This window comes from Ursus arctos, unplaced genomic scaffold, assembly GCF_023065955.2.
Source record: "Ursus arctos isolate Adak ecotype North America unplaced genomic scaffold, UrsArc2.0 scaffold_5, whole genome shotgun sequence".
Classification (NCBI taxonomy): Eukaryota; Metazoa; Chordata; class Mammalia; order Carnivora; family Ursidae; genus Ursus; species Ursus arctos.
Window position 1 is genome coordinate 23989115 of NW_026623067.1, and position 22791 is coordinate 24011905.

The window sequence follows — 22791 nt, forward strand, 5'->3', positions numbered from 1 at the left end:
CCCTGCAGCGAGATAGAGGGGGAGGCAGAAATACCAACTTGTGCAGGGACACGTTACCCAGAGCTGCTGGAGATGGCAGGACGGAGGCTTAGCCTGTCTAGTTGGGAGTCGATTTAAAATGTATAACAGGCGTCTGCAGTTGATGATTCATGCTTCTTCTCACCTGTTTTGTTTTTTTCTTTGAGCTGGGTCAAAGGTGGGCATTTGTTTTTCATTCTGTCTTTTTGTCCATTCTGTTGGTCTAGTTGTCAGTCCTGGGAAGCTCCATGTAGAAAAACGAGAAGAAAAATGCTCAAAACTCTTTCAGGAGGAAAGCTCAAGTGTCTAAACAGGTGATCTTAAAGGACGAGCTGGGGGAGCAGAAGTACAAAATAGCACTCATCCTTGTATCCTTGTGGGGGGGCACGCAGCTAACTGGGGTAGGTTTCTGATCTCCGCTGCAGACCTGAGCGCAGACACCGCCCACGGCAGCTCAAGCTAGGGACCGCGTGTGCGAGCGCGATGGTGAAAGCTTCTTGGCCGCCTCCAGCACCCTGCTGAGCCTTGTGTTGGACGTGGGGAGCAGTGTTTCTAAGCACAGATTCTGACTGGTGCACACATGTACTAAGAAGTGGTGTCTGTAGTCCTGTGTCTCCGAGACAAGCCGCCGTGTCCCCAGGCAAAATGAAGTCAGGACGATAAAAACAAACCGAGCAGACAGCCAATAAAAAGCCGAGAATCTCATCGTCCCATAGTTTTAATTTATGGAGGCAAATGGTAAGGGATGAACTAAAAAAAAAAAAAAAAAAGCAAAACAAAACACAACAGACTTAATGAGGCATTCTGCTTAATACTCTTATTTTGAAGCACAAATGGCATGCTTGTAATGGAGAGAGGCAGAAAAATAATAATAAAAAGACCCCCCCCCCCCCCGCCAAAAAAAACCCCCACAACCCTGGTGAAAGAGCATTGTGCTGAAGCCTGCAGGTAAATATTAGGCTTGGAAATGAAAAGCTGCATTTTGGGAAAGTGTTATTGATTGGAATTTTCCCTGCGAGTACCGTTTGAGGCCACATCTATAGGATTTCTTCCATACAATAGAGGCTTGCATTCCCTGTGTCAGGATCTGCTTGGCTCGGGCATCAGACTTCAATTAGATAATGACCACGGCAGGGAGTGACTAGCTGGAGAGCCATTCATCTTCCTCCGTACATGACACAGTGTAACGGGTGTTTCTGACGATCCGTGCACACTGAATTAGGTCATTGCCGAGTTTGTCGGCCTTTGAGAGAGTCCGGGCATTTACATGTGATGATTGTACCGCACCCCCTTTCTCTTCCCAGTCCATCCTCTCGAACAGCGTCCATTGTTCCGGAGCCCATACCGGAGGGGGGAGTGGGATTTAGGTCCACGGATTATAAGCGAGGGACACCACCGCAGTCCATAATCAGCTCATTAGCATTCTGCTCATGGGAGCCAGTGTGAGTACAATTTTCAATGGCCTAATGTGACAGGTAATCATAAATTAGTATTTGCTTTAAAACAACAGCAGAGTCCACAGGCTGCGAGCTTAAGGAGAATGACTCCGTGCGCAGTACGGCTCCGTAATGAAGTGGGAGCTCATTAAGCAGATGCTCCGTACTTCACTGAGCCGCGCAAGCAGCAAACAAACCAAATGGAAATGTTTCAACGGCACACGACAGTCAACCAGGACAAGTTCAGGTTCATTAGCCATGGCACCATCTACAGGAATTAGTCACAGTAATAATTAAATAGTTGCTTGCTAATGTATCATTTTACATTTGTTGCTACATTTGCATAATGTGTTGGGTTGTGTTTTTTTTTTCCCCCCCTCTGCATCTCTAGTTACATTATAACGCCCTCATCTGTGGGTGAAGACTGAAAACTGATGGGGGGTGGGGAAGAAGACATGGGACGTGGCCTGTGTTTGGTCGTTGGTCATCGGTTGGTGATAACCTTGTCGTTTGCTTCTGCTGCAGACGCTGTGCCTCCGTTATGATATTGGTATTGTGTCATTTTCATGGTCTGCACTTAGGAGGCCATCCTGGGAGGAGCTAAAGACCCAGGCTTGTCTTAAAGCCTCGAGGGGGCGAGCTGGGTGAAGGAGGAACTCAGCAGCCGGTATTGCTAAATTAACCTGCTGTTAGAAAGAGCTTGGCATGTGACTTTGTAATTTCGGTGTCCAAAAATAACAAAGCCATGGAGGGAGACTGAATGCCATACAGAGGTCAGGAATAGCATCTCCGTGGGTTCTCCGGGGCTGTTATGGGATGATGTGTCTTTCCTGAGAAACAAAGTCCTGTGGTCTCTTTTATGTGGTTCCTGGTCACTTAAAGCCCATGGAAAGGGACCGCATTTCACTAGTTAGGAACCATTTAAATTTTTTAAAGAGAACTAAAAACCATTGATGAGCGCTAAGATGACCAAGAGGCCACAGGATTGAGGGGGGCGGGGGGAGGCGGTGAGAGGGTGAGGGGTGGGGAAAGCCGCATCAAAACCGAGGGGAGAGGCACTGCTCCTTCTGTACTGTCCCTGTGTTGGGGTTGGGCGATGATGCGGTGATAAATTATTCAGTGGAACAACATGCAACAAGGACAATTTCTCAAGGTTTTAATTAATTATCCCTTATTGTTATTGATATGAGGTCCATTTATAATGTAAAACAAATCACTGAAGGAGTTCTTTGTATTTCCCTTCTCTTCTTTCCCAGGGAACTTTGGCTCCAGTGGCAGCCTAGAAAGTGTGTTTTGGGAAGTGAGGGTGATTCTGAACACGCTTGGGGCTCCAGGGACCCCGAGAGGCAGAAACCAGTAGTGAGGCCGACACCAAAGGCCAATGTTACTCGCTGTGTTCGGTGGAAGGAACAGTATAGCCAGAGAACATACACTTGTCTCCCCTCTTCATGTCCGTCGTGACTGTTGGGAAACCTAATGGTCTTAGCAGTGCCCACCGCTAACTGGTAATTCTGAGACGGTAGAATCTTTACAGGAGCGTGTGTGGGTAAAATCCCCCTACTTGGTGCACCCTGAGAGGAGGTAAAGACGTTGGGAAGACACGAGTGGTCAGTTAGAAATGGACATGTGCAGGCTGAGGACAGACGAGAAGCACGTCACGTTCGTGACAGAACAAACAGGCCGTGCAAACTGCCGTTCAGTGTGTTGGCGAGGGCCACTCGAGCTTTCTCAAGAAATCCGAACACCCGCCTGGTTGTAGAGGGTCTCGGAATCTGCACATTGCTTGTGTTCTGTCAGCAAATTTCGGGTAGGAGAACCTTTATTTTTAAAAATGTTGTATTCAGTATAGTGGTCATGCAAACACCTTTTCGTTTGGTGGCATCTGTTCCTTCCAGAAATTGTCTCTCCTTTGTCTGGGGAGGCTGCAAGCCCGTGGCCCCGTGGCAGAGGCCCCAGGAGTGGACTTGCTCCTTGAGCGGGTCCCCAGAGGGTTCTGTGCTTCTGGCAGCAGTGATTGGCTCCCGTATGGCCACAGGAACCAGTTAGAGGCCAATCAGAACCTTTCCTGAGAATCTTGCTGGACTCGAGGAAAGAACACTCTATTTCCGTGGGCACGGCTAACTACGAAGTTTTAAGCTGCCACGGGCTATTGTTGATACTGTCTAGCAAAAGCTCCTTTAGGAATGAAACCAGTGTGGTGAAAAACCAAAAGGAGAGAGAAATAAGAGCGAACCACTGTTTTCCCTTCTTGCTTACGACATTTGGTGACTATTGTCGAGGACCTGTAACTGGAAGAATCGTGAATAACGCACTTAAACCTTCTTTTGAAGGCCGTAACCGAGGCACATTTTGTGGAAATGCGTAGTCTAATAACTTGCAGCCCTGTTCCTTCTCCTCTTGCACCCAAATGAACATAGTTTAGGTGAGTTCTGTGATCTCAGTGAGTCCTCGTAAGTAATAGTAGCGAGTGAGAAGATCTATGATAATACTAAAGAAGCTGTCGTATTTGAAGAAATACTTCCTTGGGCTCATTTTCAGAAAAGCAAATCTTCCCTGTGCTTAGCTCAACCTCATCTTCAATGCCTCCACACTGGCTTGTAGCCTGTCAGGCCCTCTCTGTGTCCTTAACCTCTTGGTCTGATGCACTCAGCTCAGAGCTGTCTTCCTAAGGAAAACTTGCCCAACGCCACAGTCTTTGGGGAGCCAATCCAGCTACTGTGTGGCCCATCATTTTCTTCAGAGCTCTTACTGTATACTTGGTGCTTAATGTGTCTTTCCACTGTGCTTATTTGACTAATGTCCGTTCCCTCTGCCGTTGGAATTCAGCAGTTGGGGGGCAGTCATCGTATTGTTTTTCTTCACCAAAGTATCCCCACACCTAACACACACAGTGTGTTAGAAAAATCGGGATTCATTTAATAAGTCTCTCTCTGTATATATGGTTAGTCTATTCATTTAGTAGAGTCAATAGTTACTAAGTGAATAGCTGTGGAGGATAAGAAATAAAAATAAATGAAGTCTCTGTCCCTGGCACAGACATTCTAGAATCTTTGGAATTTTCTGTGTTAGAAATATCTTCTGTTATTCATAAGGAGGCATTTTTGATCACGTTTGAGCTTACATTAATGAGATGACTGAGGGTGGGGTCCCTGGGTCATCTCAGGATGGGGCTGGACACGTGACAGTCCAAGTGACGAGAAGGTTGGAACTTTCAGCCCCATCCACCCACCTCCAGGAGGCAGGGAGGGGAATCTGGATTAAGCTCTGCAGAAAACTTCGGAGTGAGATTTTATGAGCTTCTGGATTGACCAACACATCCATGTGCCAAAAGAGGGGTGCACCCCAGCTCCGCAGAGACAGAAGCTCCTGGATTTGGGACCTTTCCAGACCTCCATCTATGAATCTCTTCACCTGGCTCTTCCTTTGTACCCTTTATGATAAACCAGTAAGCCTAAGTAAAAGGTCTTCCTGAGTTTGTACGTTGGTCTAGCCAAGTATTGAACTTGAGAACAAGGTCCTGGGAACAACCAGTGGGTCAGCAGGTGGTCCTGGACTTTTGACTGGCACCCGAAGTGGCAACAGCCTTGTGGGACTTAGTCCTTAACCAGTCAGGTCTGTGTTGACTGTGAGGCGTTTCCTCATTGAATTGAATTGTTGGGTTACCCTCTTGGTGTCTGTGAATGGAAGAATTGGCTGGTATCAGAGAAAACACCCCCACAAGCCTGATCACGTAGAATTTCTAGATAAAACGGAAGAAGCTGCAATTAATGTTTCATTAAACAAGTTTTACATTTCTCAAAGTGCTTCAAATTTGGCTAATAATTGCACTGTGATAATGTTGATCTATGAATGCCAACGTTTTCATCAATTTGCCACATTGGAGATAGTGACGGGCAATGCCAGTGATAGTTAACTAATGATCATCGCTGTGAGATGGACCCACGATCATCTCCGAAGCAAGAAAGCTTGAGTAATGCTACAAGCTCCGCCTGGGGCTCGGAGAATATTCTAGGAAATAGACTTGGCATTGATCTGAGTGTTTAATCAGTGAATTTTTTAAAAGGCCAGTTCGAATAATTCATCTTTGCTCCCTAAGAACGTACATAAAGTTACTTGACACAATGCCAAAGGATAACTTACTTGGACGGCTGGGTTGAAAGACCAGGCAGGGGGTTTGGAAGGCCCGAAATGTGTTTTCAATTGCAGCTGAATTCCACCATCGCTGTCATTTTTAGTTTCACAGTCATAAAATTTGGCTTAATATCGCCTTCATGGAGGGTGGGGACATAAGGTGGCTTTTAGCAAAAAATGATGACTCCAAATTAAAGAGACTCAGGGGTGATAGAGTGTTGGATCCTCCTTGTGTCTTTCTCCACCACTGGAGGGGAACTAGGCACTAGCAGAACAGAATTAGCCATTGTGCCTAGATTGAAAAGGCATAAAATCCCTTCTTTACCTCGCTTGAAATGTTGCTTCTCCGGACCCTCCAGTGACTGTCAAATTCAGCCCACACCTTGGTTAAGTCTTTGATCTTTCCCTCGGTCCAGGACCCTTCAGTCGTAAGATGGGATGGGATACATTGAGGGGAGTTGTAGTGTGGTAGGTGTCAAGATGGGGCTAGTGAGTTAGCATCTGAGAGATAAAGCATTGATGGCCAGGAAGCTCAGGACCACTTGCATGGAGAGAATCAAGTATTATTTTACCCGAAAGGTCAGGGTCTCCAGTCCCCGCCACCTTTCCTTAGCGCTCATTTAGAGCCCATATGAGCGCAAAGGAGAACAATGGTCCATGGTTGCAACAATACCTTGGATAGTTACAGAGGACTAAGGATAAAGGTAGTCCTCATTCTTGGTCTGGTTATATGTTTTCATTTTTAATCATCTCCAAATGCTTCCCCCCCCCCATACAAACTACACTTACTGGTCTCATAAAAACTGTATCACATGGCAATAACCACCACTCTGACAGATCTAAACTTTACATAGCTGACATTTACTCTTTAGGCTGTGAATGCAGCTATCGTTGCCTGATAGAAATTAGTAAATGGAAGGAAGGCCGTGCTTGTTTAACTGGTTAGTGGCTCTGACCCAGAGCCATCATTTCATCCTAATTTGTTAGGGAAAAATGGGTTCAGTGGACAATGTAATGTGCGTGAGTACTGGCTATACTTTTCTAGACCAGGAATGTTGGAAGAAGACAACCACACGACTTCATTAAACACATTTGTTAACTGGTCGAATATTTTATAGGTCTGAAGCTATGTCCTATTTGGAAACCTTGTTCTCCTTTAAAACAGAAACTCACGAGAAGGTCTGCATAGACAGTGTGCTGGTTTATGGCTAGTTTTTAAAAGATTTATTTATTTGAGAGACAGAGAATGCGAGTGTCTGGGGAGAGGGAGAGGGAGAGAGAAACTCAAGCATTGACTCCATGCTCAGCAGGGAGCCCGACACGGGGCTTGATCTCAAGACCCTGAGATCATGACCCGATCCGGAACCAGGAGTCGGATGCTCAACCGACTTTGGCACCCAGGTGCCCCACTAGTAATGCATTTCAATACATGAATGCACCCATGTGTAAGATAAGCCATTATTGACGACAGTTTCCTCTCTGCAATCTCTGGTATTTTCCTGAAGCTCTAACACAGCAATTGTGTCCACCCGCGTTTTGACTTAGCCCTCGTATATTTATTTCTGAGTGCCACAGGTGCCTAGCAACCTGGTGATACACTGGCCTCTTTTTCCAAGTACTGAACTTATTTTTAATACTCTGAGAAGTTTGTGGCCACGATGACTTGGATGGGATCAATTTTCTATTAAGTAGATACGATGTCTTTGCAAGCGGTTTGAATTCCTGATTCTCTTTTACACTCATTATAGATTATGGATTTGCTGCATTGGATAATCGTACTTTCAGACCATGTTGACAAATAAGTAGGACAACTCATTCGGTTTGACACCCACCCCATACTGAATTATTAGAAGGGGATGGCAATAATAATTCTGAAAATACCTAAGGTGATTGTGTTTCTTAAAGTCCTCTTTGTCCTCACCTTAAAACAAAGCAGCAAAACACCTCCCTTGTTCGGAGTTGACATTTTGCTCCATGTGAAATACCTTGTGTGTGTACACACACATTTTACACACACACACACACACACACACACACACACACACGGACAACTGCATTATTGACCTAGGCAGCAATATAGAGCCTCTTTGTTTTGATACCATATTACTGCTCTCTGCTTACTTTTGGAGGGTGACTTATATGCGAATACGTTCCACAGGAAAATCAATGTCACCATTTCTTTGACCAAGTTTTTTTATCGTCGATTCTTGTTCCTAAAAAAGCCACGAATTACCTGATGTCCTAAGAAAGCACATGGAGCTTTTGGTCTTACGGTGTCATCTCAGAGACCCGAGCCAATCAATTTTGTGCAACCCAATTTATCTGCCTTCAAAGGGTGAAGGACTGAGTTGAAGCTTCTGAGATTGGAATCTCTGGTTCCAGGGAAACTTGAGTATTTTGACCCCGGGGTCTCTACTACTAAGCCAGTCCTCTAGCATCTGACAGTTCATATTTGTTGAATTCCATAACCTTGATCCTGGTCCTGTTCCCCTGTGAAATGTGTCATCATTTTTGTTGGCTCCTGAAATGCACAGCACACGAGGCAAAATATATCTCCTTCTCAGTGGTGAAGCCACAGGAATTGTGCAACGCGTGTGACAGTAATGGCATCTGCCAGGAGTTGAATGGGTCCACATTAGCAGCTTTCACAAGGACAAGTCGGCCTCCCCTCCGAGTATCTACATGGGAGCTGTTAACAGTTCTTGGTGATTTCCATATCTACGTCCATTAAGGTGACCTTTCCGAATACCCTGTCTCTTAGCTCCTTAACCTCCTTTCTTCCAATGATGTGGCCCACCGTTACCCTAGTTCACTCCAGGGGGGATACCCAAGAGCTTGTCATGATCAGTCTCCTCTGCTTTTCCAAATTCACAATTTCAGGTGTCTCCCTCCCCAGCTACAACCACTATTTTTTAACTTCACTCCTTCTAGGACCACAACTTTAAAAACATATGTTCTTCCCTCTCGGACACACAATACCCACCATTCTTACAGCCTTTTCATTATCCCCCACTTCCCCTTCTCTGTCCAAATTTGCATCCTCACTCAACTTTTGTCTGCCTCTGCTCCCCTCCCTTCCTCTTACCTCGGTGTATAATCACCTAGCAAACCTTCCCTGGTTAATTCCCACTCTAACCCCAGCCTGTGCCTCTTCAGTTCTGCGCGGCTGGGAATGTACAACTGTGCATACTGTCGTCTCTTAAAATCCATGCTGCTCTCTGTTTGGCTCCGAGTACTAACTGGCAATTTGACTGCATTTTCCTCTCCCACTGCCTGGATAGCTGTTTCTGTCTTTTTTTCTTCAAAGCTCCAACCTCTTCTGCCCCGTGATCGCTTTCTGCAGTCGGTTATGCATTCTATTTATCTGGGAAAACAGAAGCCCCGACACTGAGAATTCTGACTACGTCTTCCCACCTACCAGCACCTGTGCACAGAGACCATTCTTTCCATGCTCTTAGTAGGGGTGGATTGGCCATGGTCCCCCCCAAGATTCCGTTCCTTGTCGTTCACCATTTCAGGACCCTCCCTGTCTTTCTTTAATGAAGTACCATTCCTTCTCCTCTTCATTGGCTCATCTACATCGGCACTTTGTAAACTTGCCCATCTTCAAACACTTGCTCTGTTATTAATAATAATAATAATAATAATATTATTATTATTATTATTATTATATGTGGTTCATCATACAGCACATCCTTAGTGTTTGATGTCATGTTCCATGATTCATTGTTTGTGTATAACACCCAGTGCTCCATGCAATACGTGCCCTCCTTACTACCCATCACCGGGCTAGCCCATCCCCCACCCCCCCAAGCCCTCGGTTTGTTTCCCGGAGTCCATAGTCTCTCATGGTTCATTACCCACCCTTCATTTTTCCCCTCCAAAAAAAAAAAATGGTTTAAATTATATAAAGATTGTAAACATTTCAGAAATATATTTTTCCAGGGAAAAGTGAAAGAGGCCAGCCTCTAGAAATTTGCCCCATGGATATACTCACAAAAGTTACCCTGAATCTTCTTTGAAAAATATAAACATAAAATTGAAAAAAACAAAACAGAACAAAACACTTGCTCTTACCCCTCTATCCCCTTGAGTTTTGCCCTTTGTTGACTCCTTTTTTGCAGAAAAATTCCTAAAAAGCTATGTCTCCAGTCAGGGTGTCCAGTTCCCTTTTTTCCATTTCTCTTAAGATCATAGGATTAGGGCTAGGCCCCCTCACATTCCCCCAAACTTCACTACTCAAGGTGAATGACCTTCACTTTGCTAAATGCCCTGGAGAGGTCTTCATCATACTAGTTCGTCTGTCTGCCATGACTCATCACTCCCTCCTCCTGGCAACACTGTCTTTACTCCCAGGACATCGTGTTCTCTTTCTTCTCAGTTCACTGGCCTCTCCTGCACGCTCTCCTTTGCTAGTGCCTTCTCATCTCTTCAAACTTCAGACAATGTAGTATGCCAGGATATCCTTTGAACCTCTTTTTGTCTTTATCATTGGTCCCTCCCTTGGTATTTTGTGTTGTTCATTTTTTACAATTGCTAGGTTTCATTTTCTTAAGTACAATTTTAGATTTATAGGATGATTGAGCAGATAGTAAATAACAATCCATATACCCATCTCTGACCTCACCAGTCCAAAAGTTTGCCCTCTATTAACATCTTACACTAGTGTAATATATTATTTGTTACAGGTAATGAACCAATACATTTTTTTTAAGATTTTATTTATTTGACAGAGAGAGACAGCCAGCGAGACAGGGAACACAAGCAGGGGGGGTGGGAGAGGAAGAAGCAGGCCCCCAGCGGAGCAGGGAGCCTGACGCGGGGCTTGATTCCAGGACCCTGGGATCAGGCTCTGAGCCGAAAGCAGATGTTTAACGACTGAGCCACCCAGGTGCCCCTGAACCAATACATTTTTAACTACATTCCAGTGGTTGCATTAAGGTTCACCGTTTGTGTTTTATTGTTGTCTGAGTTTTGGTGAATGCGTAATGACATGGGCCCACCATTACAGTTCTGTACAGGATAGCTTCAATGCCTTACAGAGCCCTGTGCTCACCTGTTCACCTGCCACTTTCTCCAGATCCCTGAAAACCACTAATGTTTTTATGACCAATATAGTTTTGCTTTTTTTCACAATGTCATGTATTTGGAACCCTAGAGCCTTTTCAGCCTGGTTTTTTTCACTTAGAAATGTGCATTTAAGCCATGTCTTCTCATGGCTTGATAGCACGTTTCTTTTTAATACTGAATAAAATTTCATCGGGTAGGTATACTGGCTTATCCGTTTACCTCCTGAACTTGTCTTGGTTGTTTCTGGTTTGGGGTGACTGTGAATACATCTGCCATAAACATTTGTGTGCAGGTTGTTGTGTGGACATAACCTTTCAACTCAGTTGCACAAATGCTTAGGCACTTGATTGCTTAGATTTGTAGAAACTGTCAAAGTGTATTCCAAATGTACCCTTTTGCCTTCCCACCAGTAGTGTTTCTGTGGTTCCATATCCTCGCCAGCATTTTGTATTAGCAGTCGTGATGGATTTTAGCCATTCTAATAAGTGTGTAATTTTATCTCCTTGTTGTTTCCATTTGCAATTATCCAGTGACATAAGATGTTGACCACCTTTTCATATGCTTATTTGCCATTTGTATATCTTCTTTGGGGAGGTGTTCCGATTTTTCCACCCATTTTGTAATTGGCTTGCCGGTTTACGTATTGTCGAGTTGAAAGAGCTCTTTGTATATTTTCTGTACCACTCCTTTATCAGGTAGGTGGCTTGTAAATATTTTCTCCCAGTCTATGCCTATTGTTTTATTATCCTTACAGGTGTTTTCCACAGAGCATGCGTGCTTAGTGTTGATGAAGTGCAACACACTAATTTTTCCCGTGGATCGGCTTTTGGTGTTGTATCCGATAGCTTAGTGCCAAACCCAAGGTCGCCCAGATTGTTTTCATGTGCTATCCTCTAGAATTTTTATAGTTTGACATTTTATATTTAGGTCTATGATCCATTTTGAATTACACTTTGTGAAATGTACGAGGGCTGTTTCTAAATTCTTCTCTTTTTCGCCTGCATATAGACGTCTGATTGTTGTAGCACCATTTGTTGAAAAGACTAGCCTTCCTCCAGTGGATTGCGTTAGCTTGTTTGTTAAAGATCAGTTGCTTATACTTGTGTGGATCCGTTTCTAGGCGTTTGCTTTTAGCCCACTGATCAGCTTCTCTACGATTGCACTGATGCCATCGTGTCTTGATTAATGTAGCCGTACAGTAAGTCTTGACGTCAGGCAGCGTCAGTCCTCTGACTTTTGTTCCTTTTCTGCAATATTACATTGACTGTACTGCCCCCCCCCCCCATATAGACTTCAGCATCAGTTTGATGATATCCACAAAATAACGTGCTGGGATTTCGATGGCCAGTACGCTGAATCTGTATGTTTATTCAGAGAGGATTGGCATCTTAACAATGTCGAGCCTTTCTACACATGCACATGGACTATCTCACCATTTATTTCATTCTTCGATTTCTTTCATCAGAGTTTTATATTTTTCCTCATATAGATTTTGTACATATTTTCTTAAATTTATACCTAAATATTTAATTTTGTAGTGCTAATGTAAATGATACTGTGTTTTTAATTTTATATTTCGACTATTCATCACTGATATATGGGAAAGCTGTGTACACATAAGTATTTATAATATAATTTCGCACACTGGGCCTGTACCCTGCAACTTTGCTACAATTAATATTTCCATGAGGTTTATATTTGCTTTTGTGTTGTTGTCGTTGATTTTTTTGTTTTTTTGATTTCTTATATAGACAGTCATGTCATCTGTGAACAAAGACACTTTTATTTCTTCCTTCCCAATCTGTATCCTTTTTATTTCCTTTTCTTGTTTTACTACATTGGCTCGAACCTCCATTATGATGAATAGGAGTGATGAGAAGAGGCATTCTTCATTTGTTCCCAATTTTAGGGGAAAAGCACCTAGTCTCTCAGCATTAAGTATGATGTTATATGTGAACTTTTTTTTTTTTTTTTTGGTAGATGTTCTTTATAAAGTTGAGGAAGCTCCCCTCTATTCTGAGTCTACTGAGAGTTTTTATCATGGGGGTTGGATTTTGCCATATGCTTTTTTTGCATTTATTTATATGACCATAGGATTTTTCTTCTTTAGCCTACTGATGTGATGGATTACATTTATCGATTTTTGCATGCTGAACCAGCCTTACATATTGTCCAATATTGGTATGACTTTAAAAACCCTCCATGTCTTGGTGACTCCGAAGCTTAGATTTATATGCTGTCAGTCATCTATCATTTCCTAAACTAAACTCTGATCTTTGTTATCAAAAGTGCATCTTCTGTAATCTTTCTCATGTCATTAATTGTAAACCCTATTCTTCCACTGCCTCTTCCAGAAAGGACAGTTCTTGATTCTTCTACAATGGAACTTACGCCTATAGTCACCAATATTTCTGTGCTTTTGCAACATGCTTCCATGGTGGAATTGCTACTCTGGGACAGGGCAGAGACATAGAAAAGGCAGAGGATATCAAGACCATTCTATGATGGCATGAATGATCAAAAAAGGAATTGTGGAGATAGAAAGATTGTGGTATTAGAATCCCCGAGGGAGCACAAAGTTCAAATACAGAAGTTTAACTAGGGAGCCAGGATTTTTCTTTAATTTATGAACCAGTCAGGCTGATCACAACAAATTTTCAGCATGAGGCCACAATTGAAGTTAGCCCATGGTAAGAAAGTTATAATTCAGGAGACAATATGTCTCTTAGGACAGTTCCAGTTTATACTTGTCGTCTATCAGTTATTTATTTTCAATGCCATATTTCATTTTTCATAGGGTTCCAATTTTGATGATGTATTATTTGGTTACTTAATATCCAGGGGACAGTAGAAAGTTGGATAGCTTCTGGAGATGGAAACTTCATACAAAAGATGTTTGGGAAGATCCAAACCATCTTCTTGTTCACACTGGATCCTTGGGTCGGTAGCTTGGAGGAAGCATTGGGACCAGCTTGTATTTGAAGCTTTGTGGTACTGGAACCTCATGGGTACTTTGGGTGGAGGGTTGTGGAGACGTCACTAGGGGAAAAAGAAAATGACCTGTAGTATCATTGACGCACATGTCCGTGATGGGATTATTTCTGAATCTGAGAATCCATCCATATTATAGAGAGCTTAATCTGGAGAGGCCAGCCAGGAGGACCCTCAGGCACTGCCAAGGAGTCTCTAACTTAGGAGTCTGTCTGAGGAGCAATAAGAAGGGAGGGACAGTGAGAAGGAATTGCTGATGCTGGTGGACCAACTAATCAGTACATCTCTGCCGACTTTCGTAGCCTCGGCAAGCCCACAAACTGTACATACACAAATACCAGTTTAGAAGACATGAGGACCCCAGGAATTTGAGAGAAAGAAGCCGTGGTCTCTGTTAATTAAGTCACTTCGAGAGTGGGATCATCTACTCCATTTTCAACCCTGGGTTTTTAGTGCTTATATGGTTTTAGGAGTATGTATATTGTTTACATATGGTGTATATATATATATGCAATATACATATGTATACAGTACACAAATGTGTATAGTACACATACAAAACAAATATATACAATATATACCAATATAATACAGAATACAAAATATAAAAATACAAACGTACAAATGCAATATCCATACAATAGACAGATGTATGTGTATTGTACATATATTGATGGAGTGTCCTCTTAAATTTGTCTGATAAAACCTCTGGAGTATCTTTACATCTATGAATAGATGCCACACGCAACAGGATAGCTCTGGTTATATTAGAGGAACAGAATATCAGAATTTATTTCTGATGGAGGTTAAGAAACAGAGCTACATTGGGAAAGTCAATGAAAAATAAAAAATAAGAATAAAAATTTAATTTAAAAAAATGGGAGTAGTTCAGGGAAGACAGAATCCTTGTCCCTCCCAGCAGTCTGACCCTTTGAGGAGGGGAGAATGGGTGGATAATGATTGGGAGGAACCGTGGGAAACACCCAGAGGATGGGACTCAATGGCTCCCCAACTTCTCATGGGGTTGATGTCCCTCCACCCACCATTCAGGATGCCCAAGAACAATCCTTCCCAAAAACCTTTCCACCAGAAGCCTCAGGTTTGTGCCTTTGGGATCGAGGGACTATGTCCAGGAGGAGGAAGCACGGAACAGCCTCACAAAGCAAGGGGAGCGCCTTCAGAAGCAGGGAATGATCTCATAGTTAAATCGGCAGAACGGTCGCTGCGGAGGGGAAGAAATGGATGATCCGAGGCAGGAAGCAGCAGCTAGAGACAAACAAGAAAGGCTGGATATAAATAAGCTAAAAAGAGGGGCTCTGCTAGGCGGGATGGTCGAGCAAAACTTCTGTTCTTCCACGCTTATCCCTGCCTGCTGAGCCCCGGGGATCGCAGCCTGGGAGGCTCCAGCCAGCTCTGGCTGCTGGGAGCTGTCGGGGCACATCTCTTCCCAGCTCCACAGTCAGTGAGGTCACCCAGGGAGCCTGAAATCGTAGAAGTACTGAGGATTTATGCCATAGAAATAGACGAACAATGTAAAATCCGAGCTTTTTTTTTTTTTTTTTTTTTTTTTAATGAATTCTTTTAAGAGGACCGGATGTCGAGTATTAACCAGCAAGCACACCCCCGGGTCCTAGACTGTTCAGTAGCAGAAGTCAGAAATTCACATGCTGAATTGTGTCATGTTTTATAGTGCGCTCCTTCCCATCTGTCAGCTTGCTTTGTTGACACAGAGACCCGTGTGACCTGACGCCGTAGTGACTGAAGGAGGTCTGTCTCATTAGACTACCATGGCCCGGGATTTGATTCCGAGTCTCCATCAGGCATTTCTGCTCTGGGGATGTGCTCTGACTCCAAAATAACCCTGTCGTGAAATTGGTGCCCTGGGCGTTTTGTTGCTTCGGAACTGCCGGATTGTAGATCTGGGGGTGAGAAGGTTGGAGAAAAACAATAGCGTTGCCCTTCCTGACCTGCATGGCAAGCCAGGAAGTCTGTGGTTGGTAGTCGGCCGCCTTATCCCAGTCTTTCGGGGGATGCTTTCTAAATCAGAAGTATTTCTAGAAACTGCAGTCCCTAACAATTGCATATGGATTTGATAGGCGATGTGACTCTGATCAGATTTTGTCAGGACCTCAGCCTGTGATTATGCACGCGGCCATTAACTGTGCTTTTGAGCCTGTTGCTTAAATAATGGGGCAAAAATGACTGCTATTTGTAAATGAAAGACTCCAATGGACACTAAAAAGAAACATTTAACTTTCTTAGAGTAAGTCTGTGGCACCCAGAATAAGTCTAATATTTTCACACAATGGGGAACCATATGTGTTTGAAAGAAGAAGAAAATAGCTTCCCCTGTTTATGGCGAGGTGACGTGACTTGTTGACAGTATGTTTATCTGAATGACACTTGAAGGAGGCAGTTAGCGGGTGGTGGGCAATATGGCCGCATCGGGCTGAATGGATGCGGGATAGCGTAGGTCGTATTTCGGAATGAGAAAAAAGAAGGTGGCTGGTTGACTTACGGACCCCACAAAATTTGAGAGCACGTTGGTAAGGAATCCTTTCAGGTCATTTGCTTTTAAATGTAGTCATTGGAACACATCATCATCGTTACTGGAAGCTCCTGGAGTTCTGGGATTTGTCCGTGATTTTACTGTCATATGTGTCCTTGGAGTGGCCTGGGAGTCGCCAAGCTTTTTCTGAGATTTCTTGCACCAAGACTTCCCCAGCCTTGGACAGGGGGTGGTGTCCCGGTTGGCAACCCTCAGTGACTTCAGCCTGCCATGAAGCCATGTGCAGTTCCCCCAAACTCAGCCGGCGTGAGGGAATATGGGGTAGAAGCACGTGGAAGCGAAGCTCTGTGGGAAGGACCTGATGCACTTAGCTATTCAGGCATTTCTCTTCTTCCTTGAGAAACGTGTTTTAAGGAAGTTAAAAAAAATATATATATAAGCTTCAGTGCACTGAAAATGAGAAAGTGATGATGCAGTGAGAACCCTAAGGCGAGGGAGTCTTGCTAGGTCACAGCTCATGTTGGAGTTCCCAGTGCTCACCAGAGACGGAGCGTGCCGTAACTCGAAGCTTCTGGGAACCGGCGTCCGCGGCCAGACAGGATTGGTTCCATGTTAGATTGTCTTTAAGAGGGATGCCAACCAGTTACACAAGGGTGGAGGTTGCTGGGGGAGCAAAAGTCTTCCTGCCTCTAAGAAAGATTTCTCCTCTGGGTCCCCTTACAGAGAGGGTACTTTCTAGAATACCAAGCAGAATCCTCAACGGCATCTTCAGAGAAAATTGCTGGAAGGTTTCAGCAGGGATCTCACTCGCGGTGTTGGTCCGCGTGAGCTCGTGGCGCTGCACCGCAATGGAACAGACACAAACACACAGGGGCCAGGCCGCTGTGATGGCAGCCGGCCTAGAGCTTTCTGGCACTGTAGCGTCACGCAGGAGCAGACTTCCGAGGTTTTAGCGAAGGGACAGACTTCTGTCTAGGTAGACAGACTATCCTTTAGGTGATTCTCCATAAATAATATATCACGCAGATGAAAGTTTGTTATAGTGGGATAGTGAATTCAACATTAGCTTGTCTGATGGATGTCTGGGTTAGATTTTAAGTGCAGTACTGGTTTTCAATTTTACCTTGCTAATTGCACTTGGAGTGACGTTTTATTATCCCCATTTTATAGAAGAGCAAATTGAGATGCAAATTTGATCCTTTGCTCAAATTCACTCTGCTAATAAGAGCAAATGACATTGAGTTTAGGTATTTTTACTCCAGTGCCCTTTTCTTTCTTTTTTTTTTTTTTTAGTGTTTTTAAATAAATTCCAGTGTGGTTAACATACAGTGTTATGTTTGTTTCAGGTGTACAATATAGTGATTCAACAGTTGCATACGTCAACTTGTGCTCATCAGGACAAGTGTCCTCCTTAGTCCCCATCACCTATGTCACCCATTCCCCTGCCCACCTCCCCTCTGGTAACCATCAGTGTGCTCTCTAGAGTTAAGAGTCTGTTTCTTGGTTTGTCTCTCTTTCTCTTTTTTCCTTTGCTCCTTTGTTTTGTTCCTTAAATTCCACATATGAGTGCTGTCATAGGGTAGTTGTCTTTCTCTGACTGATTTACTTGGCTTAGCATAATACTCTCTCTAGATCCAACCATGTCCTTGCAAATGGGAAGATTTCCCTCTTTTTTGTGGTTTACTACTATTCATTGTATATATATACCACCTCTTCTTTGTCCGTTCATCTATGGACAGACACCTGGGCTGCTTCCATCATTTGGCTCTTGTAAATAATGCTGCTCTAACCATCAGGGTGCACGTGTCCCTTTGAATTAGTGTTTTTGTATTGTTAGGGTAAAATACCCAGTAGTGCAATCGCTGGGTCTCAGGGTAGCTCTATTTTTAACTTTTTGAGGAATCTTCACGCTAGTTTCCACAGTGGCTGTACCAGCTTGTGTTCCCACCAACAGCGTTAAGAGGGTTCCCCTTGCTCCACTTCCTTGTCAGCACTTGTTTTTTGTGTTTTTGAGTTCAGCCATTCTGACAGCTGTGTCTCAATAACTCACTGTAGTGTGAATTTACATATCCTTCATCCTGAGTGATGTTGAGCATCTTTTTAAGTGTCTGTTAGCCACCTGGATGTCTTCCTTGGAGAAATGTCTGTTCATGTCTTCTGCTTATTCTTTAATTGTATTATTTGTTTTTTGAGTGTTGAGTTGTAGAAGTTCTTTATGTATTTTGCATACTAACCCTTTATAGGATATGTCGTTTGCAAATACCTGCTCTTTTTCAGTTTTATTGATCGTTTCCGTCACTGTGCAGAAGCTTCTTATTTTACTATAGTCCCAATAGTTCATTTTTGCTTTTTGTTTCCCTTGCCTCAGGAGATAAATCTAGAATGTTGCTATGGCTGGCATCAGAGACATTTCTGCCTGCGCTTTCTTCTGGGATTTTTATGGTTTTGGGTTTCATGTTTAGGTTTTTAAACCTTTTTGAATTTATTTTTGTGTATGGTGTAAGAAAGTGCTCCAGTCACTTTTTTTGCATGTAGCTGACCAATTTTCCCAACTCCATTTATTCAAGAGACCATCTTTTCCCACTGGTTATTCTTTCCTGCTTTGCTGAAGGTTAATTGACCGTATAATTGTGAGTTTATTTCTGGGTTGTCTTTTCTGTTCCAGTGATCTATGTGTCTGTTTTTGTGCCAGTACCATACTGTTTTGATTATGACAGCTGTGTAATGTATCTTGAAGTCTGAAATTGTGATGTTTCCAGCTTTGATTTTCAAAATTGCTTTGACAATTCGAGGTCTTTTCTGGTTCCATATAAATTTTAGGATGTTTTGTTCTAGTTTTATGAAAAATGCTGCTGGCATTATGATGGGGATTGCATTAAATGTGTAGATTGCTTTGGGTAGTATAGATATTTTAACCCTATTTGTTCTTCCAATCCATGAGCATGGGATGTCTTTCGGCTTTGTTGCATCATCTTCAGCTTCTTTCATCTGTATTTGATAGTTTGCAGGGTACAGGTCTTTCACCTGTTTGTTAGGTTTATTCCTGGGTACCTTATTATTTTTGATGCAATTATAAATGGGATTGTTTTCATGATTTCTCTTTCTGTTGCTTCATTATTAATGTACAGAAAGGCAACAGATTTTTGCACATTTATTTTGTATCCTGTGACTCTACTGAATTTATCAGTTATAGTAGGGTTTTTTTTGGTGGAGTGTTTAGGGGTTTCTGTATATAGCATCATGTCATCTGCAAAGAGAGAAAGTTTTACTTCTTCCTTAGCAGTTTGGATGCCTTTTATTTGTCTCTGTTGTCTAATTGCTGTGTCTAGGATTTCCAGTACTATGTTCATGAACAGTGGTGAGAGTGGGGATTCCTGTCTGGTTCCTGACTGTAGGGGAAAAACTCTGTTTTTTCTCATTAAGGATGATACTAGGTGTGGGTTTTTCATAGATGGCCTTTGTTATGGTGAGGTATGTTTCCTCTGGACATACTTCGTTGAAGGCTTTTATCATGAATAGATGTTGTGCTTTGTCAAATGCTTTTTCCGTGCCTATTGAAATGATCGTGTGGTTTTTATCCTTTTTCTTGTTGATGTGATTTCTTGTGAATATGGAACCACCCCTTGTATCCTGGAAATAAACCCCATTTGATCATGGTGAATGATTTTTTTTTTTAAGGTATTGTTGGATTTGGTCGGCTAGTATTTTGTCGAGGATTTTTGCATCTTTGTTCATGAGAGATATTGGTCTATTGTTTTCCTTGTTTGGAGTGTCATTATCTCGTTTTGGCCTCAAGGTAATGCTGGCCTCTTAGAATGAATTTGGAAGTTTTCCTTCCTCTGTGATTTTTTTTTTTTTTTTTTTTTTAGAATAGTTTGAGAAGAATAAGCATTCACTCTAAATGTTTGGTAGACTTCACCTGAGAAGCTCTCCGGTCCTAGACTTCTGTTTGTTGGGAGTTTTTTGATGACTGATTCGATCTCGGTGGTGGTAATTGGTCTGTTAAAATTTTCTGTTTCTTCCTGCTTTAGTTTTGATAGTTTATATGTTTCTGGGATTTTATTCATGTCTTCTAGATAGTCCAATTTGTTTCCATACAGTTTTTGTAATATTCTCTTAAAACTGTATTTCTGTGGTGTTGGTTGTTACTTCTCTTTCCTTTGTGATTTTATTTGACTCCTTTTTCCCTCTCTCCCTTCTCTCCCTCTCTTTTTTATGGGTCCGGCTAGAGGTTTACCAATTTTGTTGATCTTTTCAAAGAACCAGGTCCTAGTTTCATTGATGTGTTTTGTTTTCTTTTCTAGTTTCTACATCATTTATTTCTACTATAATCTTTACTACGTACTTCTTTCTGCTGATCTTGAGTTTTGTTTGTTGTTTTTTTTTCAGCTCCTTAAGGTGTAAGGTTTGGTTGTTTGAGATTTTTCTTGCTTCTTGAGGTTGGCTATAAACTTCCCTCTTGGAACTGCTTTTGCTGCATCCCAGAGGATTTGGACTGCTGTGTTTTTATTTTCATTTGTTTCCACATATCTTTTGCTTTGTTCTTTGATTACTTGGTTGACCCCTTCATCGTTTAGTGGCATGTTATTTAACCTCTATGGATCTGTGGTTTTCCCAGATTTTTTCTTGTGGTTGCTTTCTAGTTTCATAGTGCTGTGGTCAGTAAAGATGCATGGTATGCTTTCGATCTTTTAAAATGTGTTGAGGCTTGTTTTTTGGCCTAATATGTGATCTATTCTGGAGAATGTTCCCTGTGCCCTTGCAAAGAATGTGCATTCTGCTGTTTCTAGATGGGACGTTCTGACTATATCTGTTAAATCCATCTGGTCCAGTGTATCATTCAAAGCTATTTTTTCCATGTTGATTTTCTGTTTGGATGATCTGCCCATTCATGTAATTGGGGTGTTAAAGTCCCCTACTATTATAGTATTACTACTGATTAGTTCCTTTATGTATGTTATTAATTGTTTTTATCTGTTTGAGTACTCACATGTTAGGTGCATAAATATATTTAACTGTTACAACTTCCTGTTGGATCGTCCCCTTTATTATCATATAGTGTCCTTCTTTGTCTCTTTTTACAGACTTTGTGTTAAAGTCTATTTTTTCTGATATAAATATTGCTACTCTGGCTTTCCCCCACCCCCACATCTGTTTGCATGATAAATGTTTCTCCATCATTGACTTAAAACCTGCATGTGTCTTTAGGTCTAAAATGAGTCTCTGTAGGCAGTATGTAGATGGGTCTTGTTTTTTTATCTACTAACACTTTGTTTTTTGATTGCAGCATTTAATCCATTGACATTCATAGTAACTATTGATAGATACATATTTATTGACATTTTCTTACTTGTTTTGTGGTTGTTTTGATAGTTTTTTTCTGATCCTTCCTTCTCTTTCTCTCTTTTATGGTTTGCTGGCTTTCTTCAGTGATACACTTGGATTTCCTACTCTTTTTTTTTATTTTTTAGATTTTATTTGTTCATTTGACAGAGAGAGAGACAGCCAGCGAGAGAGGGAACACAAGCAGGGGGAGTGGGAGAGGAAGAAGCAGGCTCCCAGCAGAGCAGGGAGCCTGATGTGGGGCTCAATCCCAGAACCCTGGGATCATGCTCTGAGCCGAAGGCAGACGCCTAACAACTGAGCCACCCAGGCGCCCCCCTACTCTTTATTTTTTGTATTTCTATTACTGTTCTTTGATTTGTGGTTACCATTTGGTTTATATATAACACCTTCTGCAGAGAGCAATCTATATTAAGCTGACGGTTGCTTAATTTTAAATTTCATTCTTTACTCCTATCCCCTCCATGATTCTTATAGTTGGTATCATATTTTATATTATTTTATTTTGTGCTTTTCTTTTTATAAGCACATTTAAGTTTTTTGCTTTTGTGCTTCCTATCTTTTTAAACTGTTACTTATGGTTTTTGTTTTCTATCACAGAGTCCCCCTTAATGTTTCCTGTAGGGTTGGTTTAGTGATCATGAATCCTTTTACCTCTGTATGTCTGGGAAACTGTTTTCCTTTCATTCTGTTGTAAATGTTAGTGCTGCTGTGTAGAGTATCCTTGGCTGCAGATTATTTCCCTTCAGAACTTTGAATATATTTTCCCACACCCTTCTAGCCGGCAAAGTTTCTGCTGAAAAATCAGCTGATAGCTTTATGGGGTTTCTTTCATATATAACTGTCTTCTTTTCTGTTTCAATCTTTAAAATTCTTTTATATGACTTTTTTTTTTTTTTTGCCATTTTAATTGCTATGTGTCTTGGCGTGGACCTCCTTGGGTTGAACTTGTTGGGGTATCTCTGTGCCTCCTAAATTTGGATCTCTGTTTCCCTTCCCAGATTCAGGAAGTTTTCACCTATTATTTCTTCAAATATGTTTCTATCCCTTTTCTCTCTCCTCCTTCTGGGATCCATTTATTGTGAATGCTGTTATGCTCAATGGAGTCATTAAGCGTATTCTTATTATGCAGTATCTGTCTCCCACCTGTTCAGCTTAGTTCCTTTCTGTTACTCTGTCCTCCAGGTCATTGATACTTACTATATAGCTTACTACTTACTTCAGCTATTGTATTTTTAATTTATTGGATTCGTTGTCTCTCTTATGGTATTATTTTATCTGTGTTTCAAGGTC